At 36.9% G+C, this 15,561-nt stretch overlaps 1 long non-coding RNA gene across 1 annotated transcript in view; it reads left to right on the top strand.

Annotated features, from left to right (window-relative positions):
* The first annotated feature begins 1,774 nt into the window (after positions 1 to 1,774).
* Positions 1,775 to 15,561, top strand: part of LOC110034380 — a 36,567-nt gene continuing 22,780 nt past the window's right edge. The window contains exon 1 of the long non-coding RNA XR_002295050.1: positions 1,775 to 1,959. This is a non-coding gene — a long non-coding RNA (uncharacterized LOC110034380). The remainder of the gene's footprint in view (positions 1,960 to 15,561) is intronic.

A 15,561-nucleotide genomic window follows, 5' to 3' on the forward strand; every position in this document is an offset into this window, starting at 1 on the left:
ATATATATCAATAAAATTAATATATCTTATTAACAATACATTCATTATAAATAATAAAGGTGAATTTTCGTGCATTAATAAACTGGTCAAAATACTTTTTATATCACTTAAAAAATTTTATAATTCAACAAAGGTCTTTTGCAATAAGAATGATAATGAGCATAATGAAGAATGAAAATCAATAAAGGCCATTGGATGCAATCATAATCTTTTAGCATATCTAACTTAATAGGTACATCCGATCCCCTTTATCTTAGATTTATAGCATCAAAGATTTCCTAGGCTAAGATGATACTACTATATTTTTAGCTAGTAGCAAATTTATTTTTGATAAATTATAAATTTCATTGGCCAAGTTTTAGACAAAGTTTTGTTAAATATAATACATATGCTTATAAGCATATAATCTGTTGAAAAATTGTGATTGTTTTTTTTCAGGAATAAAAATTATAGAGACCACAAAAATATTCAAGGATCAAGCACAATCAAAAATATAATTACCACATCTTGCTTAGTTGTATCCCAACTAGGAATGCATGCATTGTGACAATCAATGTTTGCAATGACGTTATTCTTCGAATTAAACACACAATATTCACAAGATGGGGCCAGCTTTAGTAAACATTAGGGATGTGAACTAGTCGAGCCAAGCTTATTTTATCGGGTTCGAGCTTAAGTCTACGAGTTCGAGTTAGCTCGTGGGCCGGCTTGTTTAATATTAAAGAGAAAATGATATTCATTTAAAATAATTTTATAATAAGTCGAAAAATAAAATGAACAATTACACAATAAATAATAAGAAGTCAGTTAATATGTAAAAAAAATTATTATTTTCTTAACATTTTTAATACCTTAAAATTAAAGTTTTTAAATTTAATATATTTTGAGTATATTATGTGTTTAAATTTTTTTTAAATGAGCCGGTTCAGGAGCTAACGAGTCTAGTCGGGGCTGGCTTGAGCTTAGCTTGCTAGCATGAGCGCATCGAGATCAGTTCACGAGCCACTAATTGAGCCCAGCTCAAGCAGGCTCATGAGTCGGCTTGACTCACTTGCACCCCTAATCATCAACATCATGCAATTCTTAATAAAAATGAGATAGGGTCGTGTTAAAAACAATTAACTTCAAAAAAATGAGGAGAGTTTATAAGAAAAAAAAGTTTTAAAAGATGCAAATTATTCACCAATTGAAATGGATTATAAATATCATCTTCCCTCTCATTAATAATTCTTATTTTTTTGAGTTTTTTTTCAATTAACCAAGATTGATTATATTTAGAGTAGATTTCATTATTCATTATACTCTTGATGAGACATTTATCTTGAGGATCTTTTTGAATGAATGAGCAAACTCCAAAAGCATATTAGCCTCATCCTCAAATACGTTCTTCTAATTGTAAATAGCATTTCTTACTCTTTTCTCGTTTAAGACAACAATAGAAATAGACTAATTATTGTCAATAAAATTTGAATAAATATCAAAGATTAGCCAACATATTAAGGAATTTAGGAAGTATAGACCCCACATGGTAAGAGTACTTCTTAATAAATATAAATATTCAGAAATAGTCAAATTAACACTGATAAAAGAAGATTGACAAAAAAAATCACTATTTTAACTTAAAAAAAAAAAAGCAAAAGCCAAATAGATATTTTCATACATAGGCAAAGTGTTATAAATGAAAAAATTAAAATTTAGATACTAGGTGTAAATACAAAGGAGTTGAAGGGTATGTACGTAAGCGTTCAACAATTTAAAAACTCACCTATAATAGGGCACTAGCCGTTGGCCCTGGGGGCTGGACAGAAGAAGTTTAACGAGTGCAGTCCAATTCGCCTTCGTTTTAGGGCTTCACGGCCGCTGCGAGTCTTCAAGATTTCTCTGCATCAGCAGATAGCGTCGGGTTTTTAGCTTCCTTCACTTCATCCGCGGGACATGTACGCGCTGCTCTCCCATTAGGTATACTCTACTCCGCCGTTGGATTTGAGCCACAAAATTATAAACTTCATTTCAAGCGCCAGTCTGAAAACAAATTAATTCTTAAAGCCCATTTCTATAATATAATAATCATCCTGTTTGTTTAGATTCTTCGATCGAAATTTTTGGAAAGAATGAACAGATAGGTTAATGCAGATGAAATTTGCTACCTTGTGTTTGGTTTCATGGAAAATAACAAGTGAACTTTCATGGAAAATACTGTTTTTTTTTCCTGGATAAAATGGCAATGTTTAATGACAAAATAATATATCTGCACAAATGAATAATTTTTGCGTAAATAGGCAATGTCTTGCAAATTTCCTGAAGCTCGTGCAAAACACGTACGGTAGAAAATTTTAAAAAATTCTTACATATTTTGAATAGATTTCTTGCATCAATTAAGAAAATTCCTTGCAAAAATATATTGAGCATCCAAAATGAATTTCTTCCATGTATTGTAAAATCCCTTTGACATCTTTCATTTTGCTCTAAATTCCTTGCATGCATTAGTAAATAATATGTAGAATTGTAGAACACCTTATATAACATAGTAGCATTTCATGCGAAATTAACTGGATCGTTTAAGCTTCTACGATTATGACAAATTAAAATGAAAGCAATTGAAAGCCATGACGATCAAGCTACAGTCTTTTTAGAGAATTCACTATGATTTCTTTTGTGGCTATTGAATCCAAATTTGTTATGTGAGGCATGCCCAATGATCGGAGTGTTATGCACCTTGAGGGAGAAGTGGAGAGGAAGAACGAAATAAAAAAACACACATAAACTTGCCTGTAGGAGCAAACTGAGCTATTCCCGGACCCTGTGGCTCCTTTTATATATTGCAACTGAAGAGGTTATAAGATAGATGAAGAGATATCTCCTTACAATATATGGGTCTAGAGAAAATAATCAAAAACCTTTTTTACATGTTGTTAACCCCTGTTTATAGATGATTAATGGTCATGAGAAGAAAGATTACATATTTACCCCTACTTAATAGTGGTGTTACTGGAAATTCTTGTCTTATGTTGTGTTTTTTCATATTCGTAATTGATTTTGACGTCTTTTATTGTACGTGAACCTTCTAATCGACAGATTCTTGAATCGATTAGCTGAGCTAGTGTTGGTCAGCTATTTTGCTTGGATGTCGGTCGACCTTCACTCCAGGAAGCCAGTCGACTTTAAGAGTAGTAGTCGATCGACCCTAGTGTGGTCGATTGGTTTGCTTGTTCCTTAGTGATTTTTGGGAAAATTGTTGAGAGAGCCTCATGTTGATAATTGTGAAATTGTTGGGGGTATTGGACCTTTGTTTGGTCGTTGAGGTGAATGTTTGTTTCCAGTTGTCCTGGATGACCCTTTAGGTCGTTAGACTGTCTTCAGTTGATCAGCAATCATTTGTTCTTCCACGAGTTCTTCGGTCTGCTGGTGGTTCTTCAGTAAGTCGGCTTCATGAGCACTTGTTGCCTTTTGTAAAGATATTCTTTAATTTATCTCTTTTAATCTAGACCGACAACTCAAGATTCATGTCGATCATTTTTAGGTATACATATTAAATTTCTTAATTATTTCATTGATATTTGATAGCAACAATTGCGATAGGGACAGAAAAATTTTTAATGCAATAAATTTAATCTTTATAGTCATAATTTAATGTAACAATTAGACTCTCTGGATTTTCGTGCCCACGACCCTTATATATAAGGCTTATGGGGCAGTTCTCTTCATCTCGAGTATATTATTCCTTGCATTCACTCAGTTTTTGCAATTCCCTCCCTTAAGGAGAAAAGATCTGATTCGATGCTAAAACCCGTAGACCAGGCTAAGATGTTGGCTAACTTTGGAATAAGATGCCTACTTGAGGGTGAGCTGAAGAAGAAGTTGGCTAAAAAGACAAAACCCATCGAGCAAATGGAGCTAAAGAAGTCGTCAGACTCAATCCGGGAGACTCTGGAGAAGGTTTAACCCAACACTGGGAATGAGTTGGGTGGCTCAACAGTCGATTCATCGATAAAGAATCCTGTTGAATTTCAGGTCCAATTGGGGGTCACAAGCATTTCTCCGCCAACTGGTGTACAAGGAGCTGATGGAAATGATTTTCTGGTCGGTGACAAGTGATGGTTGATGACTTCTCATCATTTGATGTGGGTGGAGCTACCTTGTTTGAGGTGAATCAGATTCTTACATGATTTTCTTTATATTCCTTCTACTTGAGTCTTTTATTCTTTGCTTATTGATTTTTGTTTCTTGTACATGAGGACGCTTGGAATCGGGAGCTTGCCGATCGTTGGCAACAACCAAAACCAAACCTTGTTGGTGGACCCTCAAGCATCGACTGACAGTGAGGAGAACGCGGTCAACTACTCGACCAATCTTGTGATGCCCCAGGGAGAAATGTATGAGGGAAGCTAGATGTCTCCAAGAACCCCGATTTGCCATCTAGATGAGGCAGAAGCTGCTATGGCTCGACGGATGAGAATCTTCTTGTTATGCTGGATGAAATGTGGGGGGAGTCAGTCAATCTTCGCGGAGAGGTTGGGGAGCTCCGGAAAGATGCGAGTGTGCTAAGGATCTATTTCGAGGCTGGTCGAGCGAACCAGTTTAAGCTCGACAGTCAAATGTTGTATAGGATGTTGGTTATGAAGGGTTTAGTTCTGGGCGAAGCGATCGATGATTAATTTGTAAAGTACCTTTTGTTAGATTTCAAGAAAATAAAAATATTTTAATTTCTATCTGTCTTGTTTTTCATGCTGACATGATGTTTTCTTTTTGAATCCTCTCGCGATGTTTCCACTTTTGTTGGCTTCTTATAAATAAGGGTTGAAGGGGACTTGTTGGTACTTTTGTTGTCTTTTCTTTCCTGATATTGTTGTGTGGTTCTTATCTTTTCGTTCAACTTTTTCTTCTCAATTTCCTCTTATGTTTTCTGATGACTGACTCGACTCGCAATTATGTGTATTTTTAATTTCCAAAAGATTGTCAAAAGCTAGTCCCAATTTATATTTAACGGTTAGTGTGAATAAATATAATGATTTAGAAAATAAATTTACACATTATGGGTACTACGCAAGTATACGTATCGCTTCAAGTAATATAGGATTTTCCTTAAAAACCTTAGTATCGATCCCACAGGGAAAGATGTAACTCTTTAAATAGACTTACAAAATTTCTACCTAAATTGCAGATATAATAATAACAGAACAATGTCGATATGTTTACAAAGGTTATTCTAAATTTAAGCAGAAAGTAACAACTAAGTTTAACAGTTTAATAAAGTAAATCTAATGAGTTTGTATATTATAAAAAGATCTTTCTCATTACAAAGAGATATTAATCTGTGTAGAATTTAGATGACTAAAAATAAGATGACTTATGGTGACAAATATAAGCATTCTTATTCTTTACCCCCTCATGGTGCTAGCAAAAAATATTGGTTAATTTAGAGTTTTTCACCAGCTTGTATAGTAGTGCTGAGTTGATTCTGGTCTCTCACTTCTAGATTACCCACTGTGTCATCTCTATATGACGTACTAGGGACCCTTACAATCCAAACTCTAAATCGAATTGATAAAAGGATCTAGTCTGTCACACTAGAAACATCAATTCTACGTCCATCAAAACTTATCTCTCTATCTATTTGTACTCTGATCCACCTAAAAATAACCTGTTTTTATCGTTGGTCGGTTCCAATTTTTTGGCCTGAAAAATATGGTAAAAGAATAGAAATATAAGTTTTTCATTGCCTATTCATTCAAGAGTTGAGCCATCAAGACAATGTCGATTGGTGACACCTTTCAAAAGAAGGGCACCGATTATTCTTGGATTGAGGGAGCTGATATTAACAGTCAACTGCTTTTAGTTTCCCAGTTTATCGAGCCGCTAACCATGAACCGTGTTTTGTTTCCAAGGGTTTTTTGTTGGATGGTAGCAGACTTGTGGACCTCCTTAAACATTGTTGAACTCAAGCTGGAAAAAGAATTCATTGCTTGAACAACCAAAAAGAAGGCCAAGGCAAAAGAAGCCTCTGGCTAGGAAGCGACAATGACTGGAGGGATGCCGATTGAGGCTCACGATGGAGCAGTCAGTTCAATATGTGAGGATTTCCTTTTCTCTATTTCTCTGATCCAACAAATTTCAAATGGTGAACTGACTTTAATAACGAGGTGTGCGACTCAGACTAATTTTGACACACATCTCTTGACTACAACTTCTGGTTGGCGAGAAGCTAGGCGGCCATCCAGTTGTCCCGAAGAGAGTGTTGATGCGGAGGAATCTTTAGAGGAAGGGGCAAGAGTGCAGCCGATTGCACCTCGCCAAGAGACTGCGTTCATTGACTTGTCTGCTTGGAGCGAGGCTAATTGGTTTACCTTTGCTACACAAACTGATTCTGAATATGATCCGGAAGTGGGTTCTCCGGAGGAAGTGCAACATCACATAGGTAAGGAGCCGGCTGTGGAGTTGACTCCACCACCTCGATTACATCAAACTAAGAGGAAGGGTGTTCCCCAACCAATTGGGTTCCCTCCCAGAGTCAGGGGACCAAGCTATGAAATTCCTTTGACGACTGACTCACAACTATCAATACTTTAGTAGGCTGGTATAGCAATTTGCCATCTGTTGAGGTTTACCCGTTCTCTTTTCTGAAAGTTATCTGGCCATGCACTTATGTCAAGTCTCTCTGAGCGCTTGAGCATCCCAATTTAAACAAAAAGGCCAATCGGTACCATTTGAAGGCATGGGAGATTTCACACTGACATACGTCAATTTTATGTGATTTCACATATTTTTTATCATGCAGTTTACATACCATTTTACCTAATTTATCAAAATTTTATATTTGTGGAAGTTTTATTTTTTTTTTTTTACATTTTATAGGTGTCAAACACACAAAACATAGTCAAAATGTGCAACATAGTGTTGTCTGACGTGACCACACTAGTTTATTTCACATGCTTTTTGTCATGCATTTTACATGCTATTTGACCTGATTTGTCATAATTTTATGCTTGTGTTAATCATAGAGTTTCATTTACTCTTAATATGACCAATTAGATTGTTAACATATTTTATGATTTGTGACTCCTACCTGTTGCTCAGAAGAACGAATGTTTAAACACAAAATTCGGGTAACAATAGACATAATTTATCCTGGTTTTGCAACCTAGAAAGGAGATCAGAACAAATCCACAGGATGCCATGGGGATTGAGGAAGTCTCAACTTCATGAATTCAAGTCTTCTTTTGACTTAGACATAGGCATAAGGAGGACTTTCTATCCCTGTTGACAACGATCACGTTGGGGAAAGTCTAGAAAAATCACAAATTACCACATTACCTAAATCACAGAGGAGTGAGCCTCACATACCTTGAAGACTTATAATATTTATTTGCCGTTATTTTTCGTGTTATCCAAACGCGTTATCTTTTGTTATTGCTTTTAAGTATGACTTTAGGAAACAATCTTATGTTTATGATCACACTAAACTAACTTTAAAAGTTTATTAAACAAGAGATTCGTCCATAAAAATATTTCTTAGTCCTTTTTTCGTGGGATCGATATATGATACTCTTTAACCATATTACTATTTGACACATGCACTTGCGTTGTACGACTGAATTATGTCCTGGTAAGTTTTTGCACATTTGGCACCGTTATTGATGATCGAACCCAGGACACCCGCCTGACAGAAGGGAATACTCACCACTATAATACAATAGAATTAAATCACCACTATGTCATCCTTGCATCGGGTCTCACCCAGATCTGGTGTGGTGACGCCAAACAACACTATTTTGCGCGTTTTGACTCCATTTTGCTTGTTTGACACCTATAACCTGTAAAATAACACAAAGAACCTTCCATAAGCATAAAATCATGATAAATGAGGTAAAATAATATGTAAAATACATGATAAAAAACAGATGAAATCACGTAAAATTGATGCATGTCATACATCTTCAGTCAATGGCTTTGGATTGGGCTGAAATGAAATGGGTTTCCATTGTGGAAAGAGTTGAGAACTCGGTCAAACTTGCCTAGAAGTTAAAAAATCAAGCTATAGTGGCTAACTGTGACTAAGGAGGAGCTCTCCACTCTCTCTGATGTTCCTTTGATCGCCAAACAAGAGAATCGCGAGCTGGAAGCCAAGATGGCGACGGTGTGCTAAGAAAACTACTCCAAAAGAGTCTCCTTTTAATTTTGTTGTGAAATAAGATCACAGGATTCGAGAAAACAAAAACAAATATTTAAGAAAGCACAATCAAAACAACCAGAAAAGTACACAGGAATTTTACATGGAAAATCTAGAAAATGGAAAAAAAACACGGAGCTACACCACCGCAAATTTCCCTTTGTAATTTAGAAAGTTTTATAAATAACTCACATAAATTTATTCTCCACACTCACTCAAAGAAACTTACAGAACTTTTATCAACAATTTTCTCTCTTCAATCCAACGCAAAAAAAATCATGTCAAATCACAGAAATCCACATCAGACACTCATCACCTTCACTGGGTTGCTCATCGAAGAAATCAGAAGAAAGAAATAGCATGCCTCAAAAAAACCTACTAAAAGTTAGCTTAAAAACTAATTTTTGGTGTATTAACCGCACCGAGTGCTTAGGTGCCCAAACTTGGTATCTAAACGCTAAGCTCCCGGTATCGGTATCAATAGGCGCCGATCTCTAGCGATCATGTGTGCCCAAAGCCGGCGCCTAAGTGTCAGCTATAATATAGCCACGCCCTTTTGGGGAGCTTGGGCATCCATGGTAGGCGCCTAAGCGTCGACCTCAAATGTTGCTTGGAATATTTTGGATCCACACACTATAACACGATGAAGACCGAGGAAGAGTTCCTTAAGTTGATTCCTTCCCATCTGGGGCAAGAAAAGATTTGAAGTGAGCAGTTTCAAATCGACAATATCATAGCAATTAACTAATTCATTTGTTTGGGCTTGGTCGACTCGAAGTATATTGTCTTGAATGAATTTGTTGCTCTCTACACCAGTTCCGAGGGGTCCCAGGGATTAGTCCGACGCCAAAAGTGAAGCAGGGTAGTTTAGTCGGCTCTCTAGCACTTTGAGATTTTTTCTTTTTCTGGGAGAAACTTTTTGTAAAATTTATATAGATAAACTCTTTTAAATACATAAAAATTTTGTACATTTCTTTAAGTTTGAAATGAAATCATTCAATCTTTTTTTATACCTTTTAATGTTTTACCTTTATTGTTTCTTTGTGATAACTGCTTGGTGATGAGTATATTTGTTTGGTGGATGACTTGAACCTTGTGAAAGATCGTCGGTTGTTTTTTTTATTTTTTTCGACCCGGCGCAAGTCTTACACTGCCTATCTCATTTTGCTTCAACCGAATTTGTCTCTTCGGTCAGCCCAAACCTTTTGTCAGGGACTTTGGTAGATCTTGTCACTGTCTTCACGATGGTAACCGTCGGGACTCATTGCTTCAGGGGGAACCTCCTCCAATGTTATATCAACCTTGAACCTCGAGACTGGCGTTTTTGATGTTTGGCGTTGTGGGTTGGTTTTGTTGTTGGGGTGACGATCAAATGCCTATAGTGTCGTTGTCGATCGTCTTTGTTTTTTGATATTGTTGTTTGACTCACGTCTTACATAAAGTTCTAAGTTACTCGGTCGGATTATCCCCTCGGTTAAGCCTCATCATTCGCACGGACTTGGGTGGTTCTTGTTGCTGCCTTTATGAGGGTAACTACTGAGACGCAATACATGGGTGATTTGCGCTTTATCCCTCACGTAGCTTGTTACTACCGGGTAGGGAACCGCCTCTAGAGCTTTGTCTGATTTAAGTGAAGACCAATAATTTTGATGCGGGAGCATTATGGACTCATTCTATCGACTGGACCTTTTTGGGTTTGTTGTTAGCGTGATTTTTGGTGATCAAGTTCCTCAAGTGTCAGTGGGATCTGGGGAGACATTAGAGAAATTTGTCGTAGCATCATATTTTTTTTTGAAATAGTACTCCCTTTATCACTTAGTTGTAGGTCAACAGTCTGGAATAGGCCAAGCGATGCACAGGTTTGGTCGGTCGGCTCATTTCTACTGTTGGGAACCAGACATTTGTATTTAGGTACTCGTCTCCTAGCTAAAAGCCTATAAGAAGACGACAACAATTTAGGCTCTAGATCTTTTGTTGCATGAACTCCTTAGCATGTTTCTTTTTTAGGAGTGCCTTTGAGATGCACTTCTCATTGTTGTAGTCGTTTTCTTACTTTTTGGTAGCATTCTTGAAGCTCATCTCACCTTTTAGAATATTGAATCCAAATTTGTCATATGAGGCATGCCCAATGATCAGAGTTGTAGGAACCTCGAGGGAGAAGTGAAGAAAGAAAGAAATAAAAGAACGCACATAGACTTGTCTCATAGAGGCAAACTGGGGTATTCCCGAGCTCTGTGACCTATTTTATATCGTAACTGAAGAGTAACAAAAAAGAAAAGGAGAGAGATCTCCTTACAGTATATGGGTCAAAAGCCCTTTTTACATATTATGAACTTATATTTCTAGAAGATAGAGCGTCATGAGATAGAAATTACATATATGCCTCTACTTTAATGGGGGTCTATGAGATAATATTGTTTTTCTTTCATGTTTTTTCGTATTCTTAACTGATTTTGGCGTCTTTTAATATACCTGAACCTTTCCGGCAGGTTCTTGAATCAGTTGGCCGAGCTAATGTCGGTTGACTAATTTTTCTAGATGTCGACCAATCTTCTCTTTCAGAAGTAGGTCAGCTTTAAGAGTGGTAATTAGTCGGCTCTAGTGTGGCCGGTCGGTTTGCTTGTTCCTCGTTGAATTTTGAGAAAATTATTTAGGGAGCCCCACGTTGATAAGCGTGAGATTGCTAAGGGATACTGGACTTTTGCTTAGTCATTTGGGTAAATGTTTGTTCCTGATCGGCTTGGGTGGCACTTTGGCTCATGTGACCGTTTTTCAGTCGATCAGCTGTCCTTCGGTCGATTGGTTGCCGGTCGATTGGTGGTTCTTTAGGCTTCATGAGTACTTGTTCCTTTCATAGGGATATTCCTTGATTTACCTCTTTTAGTCTAGATTGTCAGATTGTCTATTCATGTAGATTGTGTTTGGGTGTACAATGGCCAAATTCTTTGGGTTGATTTCCAGTCGTGAGTTGTTGTGGAGCTAAGATCTGTTTCTTGCTCTATATTATAATAGTTTGCTTACGAATATTTACTAGTTTTACACTTCTAAGTTTTCCTTAATAAAATTTCGTGCATGTGAGAATTTTTTGAAAGGAATTGCGTAAACTTATAGCATGCTCCTGCTTTTTGGCAACAATCTTTGATGGAAGCATGCTTTATTATATTGAATTTTATATATGCTATTTTATATGCCATTGTGTATGGTTCAAGGATACATATACTTATCATAAGTTTCTGTTTTCTGTTGAAATTGTCTTAAAAACTGGAAACTGTCATAGTTCAAATCATAATTTTCTATCATTTACATGCTGGTAATACCTCTATATATATATATATATATAGTTATATTGTTCTTTATTTGATTTTATCAATTGGACCTAATTACCATTAATGTTCATTACTTTGCTGCAAGAATAGTGTCCAGCAATTTTAGTTGGATGTCGCATCACTTGGAAAGTCATGGATACATTAGTGATGAGTTTTAGCATTGGGGGTGAAGGTTTCTTGATTTTGCATTCTTTTTAACTGCGTAATGTTAGATATAGTTTTGTATTTCTATTGCTTTACCAATTAAGGGTAGTTTAGTCTTTCTCCATATTGTATATATATATACTCTTGTAATGAGGTAATTGGGTAGATTTGAAACCCTAGCCACTTTTTGTCTCGCTTGTTTTCTTATCTCCTTCCCTTTGCAATTGTTAACATGGTATCAGAGCAGTTCTGATCATCGACCTGATCATCGATAGGATTGTCCTTCGGTACGCAGAACTCCTGTTCAAGGCGTACGAAGCCCTTGCCTTCTGGCGTACGAAGCCCTTGTCTCGCGACTCCTCCCTATTTGTGCGACTCACCAGATCATTGCGACTCCCGTTCGCAACTCCCGTTCGCGACTCCCGTTCGCAACTCCCGTTCGCAACTTCCGCTCTCTGTTCGCAACTCCCATTCGCGACTCCTCCCTGTCATCTGTGCCACTCAAGTTCGCGACTCCTCCCACTTTGTTCGCGATTTCCGCTGATCCTGTTCATTTGTCGAGGCGCGTGATTTATTCGAGATTATAGGGGTTCACTTTCATGTAGTTGCAGTTCTTCGAGCGATCTATCGTTATTGGTATTGATCTTCCTCTTCTTTGTTTATTTTTCTTTGTATCATTGCAATGACGGGTGAAAATGACGATTCCCTTCAGTATATTATTGTCCAATTAAATGGACAAAATAACTCCTATTGGAGTTATGTTTTGAAGAATTTTTTGAAAGGAAAAAGAATGTGGAGTTATGTTTCTGGAATATCTGTGAAACATATAAATGAAAAAGATGAAAAATATGAAGAAATGTTAGAAGTATGGGAATCAAATAATTCAAAAATAATCATTTGGATCAATAACTCGGTTTCACAATCAATCGGTGTTCAATTAGCAAAATATGAAACTGCCAAAGAAGTTTGGAATCATTTGGAAAGATTATATGTGCAGTCAAATTTTACAAAGCAGTATAAATTAGAGATAGACATTCGTGCTCTTCAACAAAACAACATGAGCATTCAAAAATTTTATTCTGCTATGACTAATTTTTGGGATCAGTTATCTCTTACTGAATCTGCAAAATTACGAGCTTTTAAACCATACACTGATCGTAGAGAAGAACAGCGTTTGGTTCAGTTTTTGATGGCTCTTCGAAATGATTTTGAAGGGCTTCGTGGAATAATTTTACACCGCAATCCTCTTCCAACAGTTGACTCCGTGGTTAATGAGTTATTAGCTGAAGAGATTCGTCTCAAGTCTCAATCCAAGAAAGGGATCCTCCCCACTTCTAATCCATATGTTTTTGTTGCTACTCATAATAAAAGTAAATCTCATGGAAAGGTTGGTTTTGATGAATGTAGCTTCTGCAAGCAATAGGGTCATTGGAAAGCTCAATGCCCAAAGTTGCTGAACAAATCTCAGCAGACACAACAACTGAATCCGCTACACCCACGCAACTTCAAGACTTCAACATCAAATGTTGCAGCTGTCGTTCCTCCGATAGACTCTCCTGGTGTTGGACATGCATATTTTTCAGGTCCCACAGTAGCTGTGATTACTGAACAATTTCAAAAGTTTCTTGCCACACAACCACATGCCATGTCTGCCTTCTTAAATATAGGTTTGCCTTCTTTCAGCTCATCGGGTATATCATCTTCCATTTGGATTCTTGACTCTGGAGCCTCTCATCATATATCATCTAACTTTACATCATTTGTATCATTACATCCTGCATCATCTGTATCTGTTATGACTGCTGATGACACTCCTATGCCATTAGCAGGCATTGGATCTGTATGCACACCGCATTTATCCCTTTCAAATGTTTACTATATCCCCAGTCTTACTTTGAACCTTGTTTCTGTTGGTCAATTATGTGATTCTGGTTTCTTAGTTTTACTTTCTTCCACTTCTTGTTATGTGCAGGATCCGCAATCCAAGAGGCTGATTGGGACAGGCCGTAGACAAGGTGGACTTTATATTTTGGATGAGCTGAGAGTTCCAGATATTGTAGCTTCCAGTGTTGACCTATCATCTTTTCGTTTGAGTTCATCTTCTTCTAAATTTTATATATGACACTCTCGCCTTGGACATGTTTCCTCTTCTCGTCTAAAATACCTAGTTTCTACAGGCGCTTTGGGCGAGTTAAAAACTAGTGATATTTTTGACTGTTGTGGTTGTAAATTTGCTAAATTTTTTGTTTTACCCTTTCCTAAAAGTGTTTCACTTTATGTTGCACCTTTTGACTTGGTTCATTCAGATGTATGGGGTCCATCACCTGTTGTTATAAAAGGTGGATCTAGATATTATGTCTCGTTCATTGTTGACTATACCCGATATTGTTGGCTTTATCTTATGAAAAATCGGTCTGAATTTTTTAGTGTTTATAATATGTTTCGTGCATTTGTCAAAACTCAACATAATGTTGTTATTAAATGCTTTCAATGTGACCTGGGAGGTGAATATACCTCTACTAAATTCTCTGAGTTACTTGCATGTGATGGGACTTTCCTTCAAACTTCTTGTACTGACACTCTTGAACAAAGTGGAGTTGCTGAAAGGAAACATCGTCACATTGTTGAAACAACTCGTTCCCTTCTTTTGCCTGGCTCCGTTCCAAGTGAATTTTGGGGGGAAGCTATTATTACTGCAGTTTATATTATTAACAGAATTCTATCTTCTGTTACTTCAGGTTTGTCTCCCTTTCAAAAATTATATGGTCATGCTCCTGATTATTTTGCTTTAAGACTTTTTTGTTCTACTTGCTTTGTTCTTCTTCCTCATGTACAACGTAAAAATTGTCTTCGCGCTCTGCAATCTATGTATTTCTTGGTTTTGGTGACGGTCAAAAAGGGTATCGTTGTTATGATCCTGTCACTCAAAAATTTTTTTGTCTCACGGCATGTTGTATTTCTTGAGCATATACCATATTACTCCATTCCTCCTCATAGTTTTTCAAAGTCTGATCTTATCCCTATTATGTATGTGGAGCCCGGTTTAGTGTTAATTAAGATAACAATTAACCATTTAATTGTTATGAAGAGTCACGTCTCTTCAAAGATAACTACTCCCACTTCTTCCTTTGTCATAAGGAGGGTCCCGCCAATAATTTAAAAAAAAAAGAAGGGAAATAGGAGTTCTTGCTTGTGGCTTGTGGCTTGCGGCAAAGGTTGCATGCGAAATTCCCGGCTTGGATTCTTGGATTCTTCTTGGGGCTTACGGGAAGCAAAAGCAGAAGGCAAAAAAATATGTGTTTTTCGCAAGGTGCTGCCTCTTATAATTGTTTCTGCGTGCTTGACAGAAGAAAGAAGAGGATAGTGAAGAAGAAGGTGCTTGTTCTTGATTTCTTTTTGGTGGATTGTGGCTGAAGAGAAATAAATTATTTCTCTTGTATGTTTTTTCTTTTTCTTCGGTATATCTCGGTGTAGAGAGAAGAGAGAAGAAGTGAGAGAAAGAGTTCGCTCTTGTAATTGGAGACGATCCGCTGGTGTAAATTCCTCAATTAATAAAATCCTCTGTAACTCCGTGGATGTAGGCAATTTGTCGAATCACGTAAATCAGTATCTTCTTTTGGTGTAAATTTTTCTCATGTTATTTTCACTTCGTTCTCGATCGTTTTAAATTTCAAATATACCACAACAACTGGTATTAGAGCCAATGGCTACAGAAGAAGTGAAGATTTCAAAGATCGAGAAGTTCGATGGCACAGATCACAGATTTTGGTTATTGGAGTTAGATGACTACCTCTATGGGAAGAAACTTCATCTTCCGTTATTGGGGAAAAGACCTGAAAGGATGGATGAGACTGAATGGAATCTGTTGGATCGACAGGTTTTGGGGGTTATTCGATTGACCCTATCGAGGTCCGTTGCACACAA

The sequence above is a fragment of the Phalaenopsis equestris genome, unplaced genomic scaffold (assembly GCF_001263595.1).
Source record: "Phalaenopsis equestris unplaced genomic scaffold, ASM126359v1 Scaffold000002, whole genome shotgun sequence".
In the NCBI taxonomy this organism is placed as follows: Eukaryota; Viridiplantae; Streptophyta; class Magnoliopsida; order Asparagales; family Orchidaceae; genus Phalaenopsis; species Phalaenopsis equestris.